The sequence below is a fragment of the Arvicanthis niloticus genome, chromosome 18, assembly GCF_011762505.2.
Source record: "Arvicanthis niloticus isolate mArvNil1 chromosome 18, mArvNil1.pat.X, whole genome shotgun sequence".
In the NCBI taxonomy this organism is placed as follows: domain Eukaryota; kingdom Metazoa; phylum Chordata; class Mammalia; order Rodentia; family Muridae; genus Arvicanthis; species Arvicanthis niloticus.
The window spans coordinates 20,362,855-20,372,519 of record NC_047675.1 but is presented as its reverse complement, the minus strand read 5'-3'; positions in this window follow the sequence as shown (position 1 = coordinate 20,372,519).

Sequence of the window (9,665 nt, the reverse complement as noted above, 5' to 3'; positions counted from 1 at the left end):
GGATGGGCCTTTCCAGGAAGGAGGTGTTTCCTTCTTGGAAGTACATTCTACCAAGATTCAGACTGTTATGTGTAATTATATAAGATGGAAGAACATGTGCAGGGACTCAGACTTCACTAGGGTAAAGATGACACTGCTCAGCCCATGGTGCCCTAATGAGGAGGTCCCTGATCCGGCTAGAGACCACTACCACATCTTGTTCTTCACATTCTAATTTTGAACTTGAAAATAGTTTGTTTTTTGTTTTGTTTGTGTTGTTGTTGTTGTTTTGGAGCCAGAAGGGGTTCGATATAAATCCTGGAACAGCCACACATCTCAAGAATCATAGAATCCCAAGACCCTGAATATATTCAGCCATCTCAATGCTCATCAAATGCTGGCCTGCAGGGGTTTGGAAGCTTCATTGTTAGTCATGAATTCTTAAACCACTGCCCATCTGTGATTAACTCAACCTTTAGTCTTACTCCCCCAGGAGGCTGGGCCTTGAGGCCCTAAATCCTACCTCTAATCTCTCTGTCTGAGTCAAATCATTAGCATACAGAACGCAGTGTTTTAGGGGTTCTGTCATTGTGGTGAAAGACCAACACCCAAAAGCAAATTAGAGAGAAGGGGGGCATGTTATTTGACTTACACTTCCACATCACAGCCCATGATTGAAGGATGTCAAGACAGGAATTCAAACAGGACAGGATCCTGGAGGCAAGAGATGATGCAGAGGCCATGGAAGGGTGTTACTTACTGGCTTGTTCACCAGTTTGCTCAGCCTTTTTTTCTTATAGAACCCAGGACCACCAGCCCAGGGATGGCACCACTCACAATGGGCTGGGACCTCCCCCGTAATTAAGAAAATGCCCTACAGATAGAGTTTATGGAGGCATTTCCTCAATTGAGGCTACTCTAGCTTGTAGTAAGTTCACATAAAGCTAGGCAGCATACATGGCGCCAGTGTTTAAGTTTTATGCCAGAAAATGGGAACAAAGGCCAGTACCACGATGTCCTGGAACCACGGACCCAAGGATGAGTTGACACCCTCAGAAATTCTTCTCCATGGACCTTTATTGAGCGGAAGTTCATGAAAGAAATGAGAAAAGCTGCCTCCAGGCAGGAATCCCACGCAGATCCTTCCCTCTTAAAGAAGAAAAATTTTCAACCATCCCATAGGGAGTAGCACAGCAATTTTATCACTCTCAGTGTGAAATGGGAAGCTTGTCCTAGATCAAGGTCATAAGAGATATTTTAATGTTAGGGAGGGGTATGACCTCTGAGAGGACTCTGTCCCCAAGGATTCACTAAGGTTGAAACTGGACCAGACCATTAAAAACTGATGCTACCACTGAGTAAGAAATTACTGTGAGAGGCAAAAGCACAGGGCAGCCTGAAGTTGAAGGTGGAACAGTGCATTTCGACAGCCTTTCAAATCAGAAGCCAGCCCTCATATAAGCACACTAGAGCATGCAGAGCATCTGGCGATACTAGAAAGTGTGAAGCAACATGCATTTCAGATACCCATGGGATGGTGTCTGAATAGGGATGGAGTACACACAGCCCACATGCACATGTATAGGCACACACACACACACACACACACACACACACACACACACACACACACACATAGAGTAAACTGAGCAGAAGTTGTGGAGGAAAAGTCTCTGCAAACCAGGGCCTGCAGAATAATAATCCAACACTTTGTGTGAGATAAGGGGGAAATCTGATTCAACATGACTCAGTAGCTCAGTTTTAGTCCTGTAAAGTCTGCTTCTGGGCAGCTTACTTTAGGCATATTTAAATACTGTACAATTTGGGGGAAAGTTTCCTGTTGTAACACAAACCTGTGGGCACAAAGAGGCATAATTATGTAGGCACTCTTCTCAAAGAACATGTCACTTCTTTCATGGAGATGGGTTGTATAGATAGGGTATATCTTATCTTAAGGGCGTAGGGAAGTATCCGGTGTGGTGTCAGTCATACAGGTAGTGCAGACGTCACCTAGGCTATTAACCATCTCTGGTCCTTTTGTGAGAGCCTGGGGATAGCTCAGAGGTCATCTGAACTATTAGGCACCTCCGGTCCTGCTTGGAGGCGCTTGGAGGAGCCTTGATCATACAGATAGCTCAAAGGTCACCTAAACTGTTAGCCACCTCTGGTCCTGGTTTTTGGGGAGCTTTGGGAAGAGCCAGATATGGCCCGGTCTTATAGATAGGGCAGGGATTGCCTAGGCTGTTAGCCACCTCCGTTTCCAGTGGAAATGGGTTCTACACTTTTTCCTTTGAAAAGACAGCCCTGCGTGTTTAACATATCTGGTTTCCCCAGTGCTGTTTGTGAGCGCAAGGACTTTTGTACCCCCACAAAGAAGGCATGTCTGTTTCTACTCATACAGTTCGATACCATTTCCATATGCCTACACATGGTGTAAAACATTTAATGCAACGCGGAGAACTCAGAAAAGCAAGAAACCACGATTAACAAGACATCAGAGGCAAATGCAGAGTGAACCTTACACCTATTAGAACTAACATCCGGGGTGGGAGGAGCCAAAGGATCGTACGGAAAGCTTACATGGACAAGCGATATTGAAAGCGGCCCGGGGAAAGGGCCGTACACGCAGAGTGCCAAAGAAGGGATTATGGAAATTTTCTTATTTTTATTTAGTTTTTTTTAAAAAAATCTTACATCAATAACGTATTTGCAACATTTCCATTGTGCTCCCTTTCTCAAATTCATGACATTTTCTATTTCTTTATTTACTAGTGGTGTGTGTGTGTGTGTGTGTGTGTGTTGACTTGCTTTATGCCAACAGGCTTGACTCATTTGAAAGGAGAGAATCTCAATGGAGTAAACGACTTCACAGCATTAGGCTGTAGACAAGCCTGAAACACACTGATTGACAGAGGAGGGACCAGCCCATCCTGGGTGGTGCCATCCATCCCTGGACTGGATTCTATAAGAAAGTCTATGGCTTGAATGAGCCATAAGGAGCAAGTCCGTAAGCAGCACTCCTCCATGACCAACTTCCACTTCAGCTCCTGCCTCCAGGTTTCTGCCTTGTCTGAGCTCCTGTCCTGACTTCCTTTGATGATGAATGTGCTGCAGAATCATAAGCAAAATGAACTCTTTCCTCCACAACTTGCTTTTGTTCATGGTATTTCATCATAGCAACGGTAAACCCTAACTAAGACACCATGTATGTATAGATTAATATTTCTATTTATAGCCTAACACCGACTACACTCTTTTAATGTGGTTCTTATATACCTGTGTTTAGGGATGATTATTACATATTTGATAAGCTATCAGGGGTCTTCTCCCTGTAGAAAACTGGTTCTCTCTCAGCAGCCATTGATCACCCTAGCTCTTCATCTGGGGGTGGGGACCTGTAAGATCCACCTTGGCAGGTCAACTGGTGTTATCACTGTGTAGGCCTTGTTTAAGTGACCATATTACTAGGATTTCATGAATTCAGCTTCTATGTCATGTCTGGAATACACTACTTAGCAGAAACTGCCCTCCTGCTCTCATTCCTACAGTCTCTAACCTCGCTTCTGTGATGTCATCTGATGTGACAACTGTGAGTGGTGTCTGGGCACCCCACAATCATTTATCATCTACCTGCATCTTGACTATGGGTCTGTGTAGAAAGAAAGTTTCTTTGAGAAAGGGTGAGAGCTATACTTATCTGTAGATAAACATATTTAAAATACAGTTAGAAATTATATTAGAGAAAATGGCAGTAGTGGGTTCTTAGGCTCTATGCCCTCTCCAGCCACTTGTAGTTGGCTACAGTTACATAACCAGACATGATTTCTCTCCTATTGAGTGGGCCATAAATCCAATTAGACAGCTGTTGGTTGCTTCCCAAGACATAAGTACTACTATTGCGTTTGGGGAGAGATCTCGCTGGACCAATTATTGTTGTGGTTCACAAACGTTCAGTTGTATAGGAGTATTGATTGGTTTTTCTCCCTCGGCAGCTTGCACAGCTTCTTCAGTACTTGAGAGTTAGGGAGATATGAGGCAGGAGGTTTTGGGGGTCAGTTCAATTGGATCTAGTTCAATACTCCAAAGTCTTATGTCCAAAATATGTGGTGTTATTAGCAATAGGGACTTATCTTCAACTTCCTGGAGGCAAAGAAGGCAATGGGAATAGCTTATGTTGTTTTAGGAATCTCTTGGTACATCCTCCTTAGGATAACATCTAGAAGGGAGGTTTCCCAGGCTCAGACACTGGGATTGTTTAGATGGTCTATGGCTTTGGGGAAGAGCATTGTCATTCTGTGTGATGTAATTCCATTTAGTACATGTATAATGCATATGTGTGATTTCAAGTAAGCTTATAAAATAACATATCCCTATGGCCTTATTTGGTCTTTACTGCCTTTTATCTCTTTTTCTACCTCCCCCTTCTTTTGTGTTACCTCCCCTCCTCTTGACTTTCTCCCCTTTCCCCTTCTTAGAACCTTCATCGCATTACCCGCCCTCTAGAGAGCACCTTACCCCTCCACCATGGCTCTTGCCGCTTCTCCTGACTTCTGCAGTTATTCCCAGTTACTCCAGGTTATACACTCACAGCTAAAGACTTGGAGCTCGGACTTACAAATAAGAAAAAAGATGTGACTTTTGCTTTTTGGGGTCTGGGTTATTACACTCAGTATTTTCCAGTTTCATCCATTTGCCTGCCAATTTCATTATCCTTACTATTGAATAATATTTCACTGTATATCTGTACTACATTTTCATTATCCATTCATCAGTTGAAGGGTATTTTGGTTGTCTCCATTTCCTGGAAAGAGCCAGCAACAGACATGGCTGAGCATGCATCTGTGGAGTAGGATGCTCGGGCCTTTGGATACCTGCCAAGGGTTGGTATGGCTATGTCATTAGGTAAATCTATTTTTAGCTTTTTGAGAATTTTCCACGCTGATTTCCACAGTGGCTGCTCCGGTCTGCATTCATCCACCAACAGAGAACTTCCCACTTCCCCACATTCCCACCGACATTTGCTGCCAGCTTCTTCTTTAATCTTAGCCATTCCAACTGGGGTAAGGCAAAATAATCAGTCTTTATAGACATTTCCCTGATAGCTAAGGATGTTGAGCACTTTTTAAAAAAAAAAAAAAAAGATATTTCTTAGTCAAGTTTAAGTCTTTTGAGAAATCCCTCTTTTGATCCACAGCTATTTTTTTTTTTAAAAAAAGGAGTTCTTTTGTATTCATTATTCTTTGTTATTTTGACTTCTTTGTGCATCCTAGAGATGAGTCATCTCTGGGATGTGCAGTTGGCAAGGACTCTTGCTTACTCTGTGTGCTTCCTCTTCATGAAATTCTTTGCTGTACAAAACTTTTTAGTTTTACGAGATTCCATGTGTCAATTGTTGGCATTAGTTTCTGAGTGAAGGGAATCCTATTCAGGTCCTTCCTGACCTGTATCATGGACGATACTTATGGAAGATTTTGTATTGAAAACTATTGGGAGTAAAGGCTCCTAGAAACAACCTCACCTTACACCGAGGCTCCTCCAGTGCTGATAAATTGACTATAACTTCAGTGATGTGGGGGGTTGGAATGTAACAGGTCCAGAGCCAAATTATTTTGGACCAGTCTTTAGACTCCCTTGATTTATTTATTAGCCTCTGTTTGTGAATTAACATCTTTGGTGGTCATTGGGTAAATCCATTAGAATACAATAACAGAACCCTGGTTTATACCAACTAAGATGTTAGTGTCTTATTATATGGTCAGGTTATATATGGTTATATATGGTCAGGTCATACCAGAACTCTATTGCTGAGATTTTCCCATTATTCTGAAATGACTTCCATTAATGTGTTTTTAAACTGCTTTAGCATATGAACTCAGAGAGACTGTGGTAGTATGCACAACACCTACACAACTTCAAGCCAGAGGAAATCCCAGCACAGAGAACGAGAGATAGGCACAAAGTCCCACCCTGGACCTAGAAGCTAGTTGCAATTAGTAGACAGCTACTGGGAGGAGAGAACTTAGTTTTCTTCAATGGAGCATCACTGCATATATCAACAACACCCTAGGGCAGGCCTGCACGAAATGGCAGCTATGATTTTTTTGTGTGTGTTCTTTTTTTTTGTTGTGGTGATGTTGGGGTAGGGTGTTGCTACTATTGTTTTAGGGTTTTTTTGTTTTTATTTTGGGTTTTATTTTGTTTCCTTGGTCTTTTTTGTTTTATTTGGTTTGGTTTGGTATTTTTCCAGAAAGAAAGAGAAAACACTTAAGTGGGGGGTTGGGAGTTTAAAAGCATATGGGAGGACTCGGAGAGGATGGAAAATATGATCAAAATATAGTGTATAAAATTTTTTTGAAATAAAAAAACAATGCCTTGATTGTGATGTTCCTTTTTCTGGTCCTACAAAGACTTCATCAAATTGTTACCACGTTGGAACAGAGAATTTAGAATAACCTGAATCTATGTTCCCAGGACACAGCTGGCTGCTCATATTGGGCTTCAGAATGTCCTGTCTTTTACTCACCCTTTGAGATGAGAGTTATGTTTTTAAGTTGATACTGTGCAACTCACAAAATATTAATTCACCCACTTTAGAGAGCTGAGAGGAAATGGTTTCACCAGGCCTGGTGGTGTAGGCCCCATGATAACAGCTACAGGGGAGGCTGAGGCAGCAGTCTAAAGCAAGCCTGGGCAACTTGTCTCAAAACAAAGAAAGAGACAAATGAATAAATAAAGTTATAACTCAGTGGTAGAGTGTTTACCTGACATAGATGAAAACCAAGACTCAATACCCAGGAGGGGTGGGGCCTTCAACTTGGAATCCTAGCTTCACAAACGTATTTTGAGGACAGCAGAAAAACAAGAGAGAGAACTAATTGTCAGGCCTATGCAAGAAGAAATATTAAAGGAAGACTATCATGCAGAGAAAATAATTATGCACGGCAAAATGTTTACATCCACAGGTTTGTCCCAGTTAGGTTTCTGTTGCCGGGGGCTGGAGGGCGGGGTGGGGGGGAGACGATTATTTCAGTTTACAATCTCAAGTCATAATTCATCACTGAGGGAAGTCAGACAGGAACTCAAGGCCAGAACTGGAGCCATAGCCATGGAGAAACTCTGTTTGCTGACAGGCTTGCTCTCCATGGCTTTATCACCCTGCTTTCTTGTATAACTCAGGGCCACCTTTTGAGGAGTAAGCACCACCTTAGGCTTGGCCCTCCACATCAGTCTTTATTGGGGAAACTATATCCACAGCCTTGCCCACAAGCCATTCTGCTGAGGAAATTCTCTCAGTTGAGCCCACCCCCTTCTCAAATGCCTCTAGCTTGTGTCCACCTGACGAAAAGAAACACTAACTAGGATGGACATAAACAACTAACAACACTAACAACAAAAAAAATTTTTTTAAAAAGTAAATGCAACTTTTTCATTTAATTCAGTTCATTGATTATCCAAAGGGGAAAAAAAATGCCAGTGACCTGTGGACTTAAGGAGTATGTCACATCAAGACCTGACAAAAGGACCTAGGAAGTTGAATCCGCAGTCAGCAGTTAAGAGCACTGCCTGCTCTTGCAGAGGGACAGGTTTGACTCCTCGTACCCACAATGCAGTTCACAACAGCCTGGAACGCTGGTTCTAGGGTACCAACTTCTTCTTCTGACCACCACGGGCACCAGGCCTGCATGTGGTGCACATACATGCATGCAGTGATGTTGAGGTTTGGTCTTCTGTGTATTGTAATGCTAAGTGTGGACCCCCAAGACCTGAAATCAGCACAAAGATCCAAGTGACCCTGCCTCCAAGTTATTTTTGACAGATAAATAGAGATGCTGACAGCCAATAGCTGGGCAGAAGAGACACCAGTAGGGTGTAGGATTCCTGGACTTGGGGTTGGAGGAGAACCATGAGGGAGAAGGAGGAAGGAGAAGCTGCCATGGGTTAGGAGAGCCTCTCCGGGCTGGCCAATTGGAGTTAAGAGCAGCCCAAATGAAATATAATAAGTAATAATTCAGGGTTACTGATCGTAAAATAGATTTTAATAGCATGGAGGGCAGACATCTGCCTAGCTCGGGTGCTGTTTGAGGCTTATTGTAAACATAAAGGTTGTGTGTCTTTTATCAGGGAACTGAATGATCAAGGCAAGATAGAAACCCTGGATTGGGATTAAAAATATCTACAACACAGGAAAAACACAATAGCAATGGGGGCTTGAAGAATAAGTTATTATTATGAGCCTCTTATGCTTCATAATTGGTACTAGATCTGAATGCAACGTATGTCAGTGTGCTGAGTGCAGTGTCAAAACCAAACACAGTCTAGAACTCAAAGAGAGAGAAAGGTTGATCATCTTCAGTAGGCAAGGAGACTTGGGAGTCATTTCCAAAGCAGCGCCCTCCCAGAACAAAGGAAAAATGAGGATTTTATTCAGGGACCCCCATACACAGTTATATAGAAATCGCTTTAGAGGTAAGCACTTCCTGAGCATGCTCAATGAAGAAGCACATCACTGAGCATGCTCAATTAAGAAGCACATTACAGAACACACTGTTAAGAAAAGGGCATATCACTGAGCATGCTCAATTAAGAAGCACATTGCTAGGCACGCTCAGTTTAAGGGAGATTCAAGAAGGAAAAATGGTAGGCACATTCTGGAGGATGCTTCCTTCGAGGTCATGGATGGATATTTGAAAGAATATCATGGTGCACAGAAAGACATTGGTGTCTCTTCTGTCCCAGTCATGAATGTAGCAGTCAGGAGTCCTCCTTGTTGTACACAATATTCACCTGAAAAACCTACCTGAGGAAAAAAAGTCTTCTTCCCTTAGGTGCTAACAATACTGTATTATTTGAAAGTAAAACACACCAGAGTACTGTATGCCCACAATCTGCACTAAAGCCTCCTTAAAGAGGGATAAAAAAAAAGTTCAATAGTGAAGATAAAACTAATCAAAAAAACCTCTCAGTCCAAAAGCAAATAGCCAAACAGGAAAAAATAGAACATCAACAAGCAGAAAAAGATTCGGAGACATCTTAATCTGCTCATAGCAGTAATTACGTGGAATTAAAATGCTTGAGTATATTCATCAAGAGATTTGTGAGACTGGATTTAAAAAGTAAGCCCCAACTCCACCTTACAGAAGGCAGAATGCGGCTCTACTCTGTGACCTCTGACCACCGATGGCTTTTGAGTCTGGCCAATCGTCTTCCCCGCTGGCTCCTTATCTGGAGAAGCTGATTAGAAAGCCTGAGCATTTCCCATCTCGGTGCCAGGGTAAGATCCAAACCTCACAAGCTCACCCCGGACTCAGCCCCAACCTGAAAAGTCCTAATCCTTTCCTTTCAGACCTTGTTAGAGTTGATTGACAGGCCTGCCTTGCACTTCAACTGAGTATGTTAAAAAAAAAAAAAAAAAAAAAAGCAAAATAAAACAAAAAAAAAAAAACCTCTCTACAGTGTGTGTGTGTGTGTGTGTGTATGCATTTATATGTTTATACTTATATTTACAGTAGGAGGAAAGATAAACTACACAACCCAGGTACTCAAAGGGCAGATTCGGTGATTATATTAATATTCCATGAACCAGTGTTACAAAGGAAAGGGGGTGGGTATCAGCACGTCAATTCACTAAGAAGCTACTACAGTTTATCTACAATAGCTAATAGCATCGCAAAGGCCCAGCTTAGTGT